Genomic DNA, 4,148 nt, shown 5'->3' on the forward strand with positions numbered 1-4,148 from the left:
TGTTTTTTTAATACACTAAAGAGGTCTTATGCAGCAGAGTTAGCTAGTGAAACTTGCCTTTTGATCTATTGACCACTGCTTCCATGAGCATTGCTTGTGGATCCAAACAACAGAATCCTTGACAACTTCAACCTTCTCTCCATTTATCTCAATGTTACCTATTGGTCCTTTTGTAGGAATTTTGGTTTTTTATTCATTGAGCATAGTCTACACTGAAGGCTGTAATACTTGATCTTCATCAGCAAGTGCTTCAAGTACTCCTCACTTTCTGCAAGCAAAGTTGTGTCATCTGCATATCACAGGTTGTTAATAAGCCGTCTTCCAATCCTGATGCCACATTCTTCGTCCTATAATCTAGTTTCTCTGATGATTTGTCCAGCCTACAGATTGAAGAAGTATGGTGAGAAGTTGCAACCTTAAAGCACACTTTCCTGATTTTAAACCATACAGCATTCCCTTGTTCTGTATGCCAGTTATAAATATATAAATAAAACAAAACAAACACACAAAGCAGATGCTGTCAGGTTGACAGCCCACGCGTGTCAGAGTAAAACTATGCTCCATAGGGTTTTCAGTGGCTGATTTATCATTCGCAGGTTGCCAGCCTTTCTTCTTAGTGGCAACCGCCAACATTTAGGTTAATAGCTGAGAATGCGTCTGTTTGTGCTTCCTAGGCAGTCTCATCAATATATACTAACCCACATCCCAAGCACACTGGATTCTGACTCATGGTAACCTTAGAAAACACAGAATGGCCTTCTAGGGTTTCCAAGGAAGTGCATTTTTATAAGATACCTAATTCTTCAGTCAAGTGACTGATGGGTTTGAATTGTTACTCTTTTGGCTAGCAGGTGAGTTTTTAACCACTTAGGAAAGTGAAAAGTCATATGCCAAGTTCCACTTATATGCACAATATCCTCATTAAGTTTTGCCTTCATTAAGTTCTCTGGATATATATCTCTCCAGACAGCCAGTGAATTTTCTTTAATTCTATATTCAATTAGGATTTAGCATGCTGTGCTATTAATTTTTGTTTCTTTTTTCACTTTCACCATTATTTATTAAACAATTTCAATGATCTGTTTCTGTAAAATTTCACATAGATTCATTATTGGAAGACAATGAGAGAACATCACTCCATGCTTTGCTGTATGGGTATGAACCAATGAATTTATAGTAAACAATCACTGATGGATTTTGAAAGAAGTGATGTGCTTTGTCCCTGATCAAGATGCACAACTGTGAGTTGTTCATGTAGGGATTTATGGGCTATGTACAAAAGGATTTATGCAATTACTTACAATTAATATACTGTAGTAACTAAAATTAGAACCATATTTTACACTCAGGTGGTGAGGAGGGCTTGTTCTATATTATGACAATAAGATAACTGAAATTTGTGCAAACTCTCTCTCTCTACACACACACACACACACACACACACACAGGCTTCAATAGAAATCTAGTGAGTTTTTTTTCTAGGAACTTTTTGTTGTGTGCTATTGAGCCGATTCTGACTCAAATTACTTTATATGACAGAGTAGAACTGTCTCAAGGTTTCCTAGGTGAGATTTTTTCTTTAATTATTTTGTTTATTTTTAAAAACAAACAAATCACATATAATACATTTTAATAGTTCAATCACATTCAAAATAGTTGTGTAACCATCAACACCATCAGTTCCAGGATACCTCTTCTTCCTTGTACTCGTTGTTGTTAGCTCCTCATTTCCTGCCAACTTCCCCTGCCATGTTTGTTTGAATATATTGATATAATCATTGTCTCTACAGGTTTACTTAATCTCCTTTGCATATAGAGAGAATCAGATAAAATCAAGACATAACACAAACAAATGACCCAACAATAGTGCCATAATGAATCAAAGAACAGCCTCAATTGGATAATGAAGCAAAAATATTAAAGATTTGAGAAATGACACATTGAGTCCAGAGGGAGATCAATGACATATTATTGTAACTACAATAGCAGTAATCCATCTGCAATGTACTCGGTCTGGAAACAAGGCCTTTCCCATCGCTGGTCCGTAATCAGAGGGGATTGCTCAGAGGCTGAATTAACGTGAGGTGTCCTGCAAATGGGTGGGTTTTTATAGGAGCAGATCAACAGGTGTTGTCTCTTCCTGAATCAATCTTCATAATAGGTACAGAAGCTGACTCTCATGTATTTTTCCTCTAACGTGTCTGATGAGTTACAATTGCTGACTTTTGGTTAGCAGCTGAATGCGTAACTCCTGGGCCATCGAACTCCAAATTCATTGCCCCTGGTAGACTCTAGCTCATCGTGACCCTGTCTGACAGGGCACAACAGCCCTGTGGTTTCTGAGACTGTCACAGGACAGGAGCAGAAAGCTGTGGCAGGGCTCTTTAAAATCTTCCTAGGTTAATGGATTTGAGAAATGCCAAAGGGGAAAAAATGAAATATGTGTACGCTTAGAAGTACTTTGGAATCTCTGTGTAACAGGAACTGGTATGTGTCTCATTTCTTCTCTTTAAATTTGCATTGCAATTATGTGATCATTTTTTGTATTACCTAATCATCGTATGCTGGCCATGCAGAAAAAGGAGCAGAGGGTTTCTTTTAAATTCAAATATATTTTGACTCAAGGAGACGGTCTACACTCAAGGAGCTTCATGCATATCTAAAGCTAATACAGAAGGAAAGAGCCTGGCCTTCTGATGTGTCTTGGCATTTAGTGAATATGTTCTCCATGAAGGAAATATATAAATGTTGTCCAGACAGTGGACTATGATGAATTCTAAATCTCTTTCAAATAAAATATGAATATTTACCAGCCTGTTGGCACTGTGTTAGCCTGGTGAATTGCTTTATTCAATAGAATGTGTCAAATAATCTAAGCTCTTAAGAGGTCTGCAAATTTTATTTCTGTCTTTTGGGGATGTAGCATCCGTGTAAAGAGACACAGGATAAAGTACTCACTGATGTGGTACATAACATGTAAAGATGGAGTCCCAGTTGTTTCAACCACTCCAACTGAGGCGTAAGAATGGTAAGGAAGCCATCCTGAGAATTCCAGTAACAACCAAGATCAAGATAAATGCAGCTCATTGAATCTTTTTTTGTGGACTCTCGGGTAAACTATCATATATATTAATATTGTCAATTTGATTAAGTCGAGAACTTCATTTCCCAGAATTTCTTTGCTTAAATTTGTCTGCAATGTGGTTGTTATTGCTGTTGCTAGGTGCCATCAGGCTGCTTCTGGCTCATAGTGACTCTGTGCAACAGAACAACAAAATAGTGCCTGGTCCTGCACCAGCCTTACGATTGTTATATTTGAGCCTGTTGTTGCAGCCGCTATGGCAATCCATCTTATTAAGGTTCTGTCTCTTTTTTGCTAGGAGTTACAGATGGGACTGCTAACTGCAAGGTCAGCAGTTTGAAACCACCAATCATCCACAGGGGAGAGATGAGGCTTTTTACTCCTGTAAAAAGTTACAATCTTGGAAACCCACAGGGAGAGTTCTCTCCTGTTCTAGATGGTCCATATGAGTCAGAATTGATTCAATGGAAGTAAGTTTGAGCTTTTTATTCCTTTTAGCTGACCCCTCTTTTTTTACCAAGTGCTATGCCCTTGGGCAATCCTTCATGATATCACATCCAAAATACATGAGCTGCAGTTTCTTTGCTTCTAAGGAACATTCTGGCTGTATCTACTAAAAAAGATGTATTTTTCTCTGGTAGTTTGTACTTTTCACATTCTTCATCAGCTCTATCACTCAAAGCATCAGTTGTTCTGTGTGCTTCCTTATTCATCGTCCAGGTCCCACATGCAGATGAGACGATGGAAAATGCCGCGACTCAAAGTGACATCTTCGCTTCTTTTCTTTTTTTTAATCAATTTAAAGAGGTCTTGTGCAGCAGATTTGTCAAATGCAATACATCATCTCATTTTTTGACTGATGCTTTTATGAATATTGGATATGGATCCAAGTAAAATGAAACCTTAAACAACTTTAAGTTTTTCTGTTTACCATACAGTTGTTTACTAGTTCAGTTATGAGTATTTCCTTTACATTGAATTGGAATCCACGGGGAAGAGGCTGTAGTCTTTCATCTTCATCAGTAAGCTTTTTGTCTTCTTTCCTTTCAACAAAGGCATCTGCATA

Source organism: Echinops telfairi, unplaced genomic scaffold (genome assembly GCF_000313985.2).
Source record: "Echinops telfairi isolate 266 unplaced genomic scaffold, ASM31398v2 ScPeMD7_18;HRSCAF=68, whole genome shotgun sequence".
Taxonomy (NCBI): domain Eukaryota; kingdom Metazoa; phylum Chordata; class Mammalia; order Afrosoricida; family Tenrecidae; genus Echinops; species Echinops telfairi.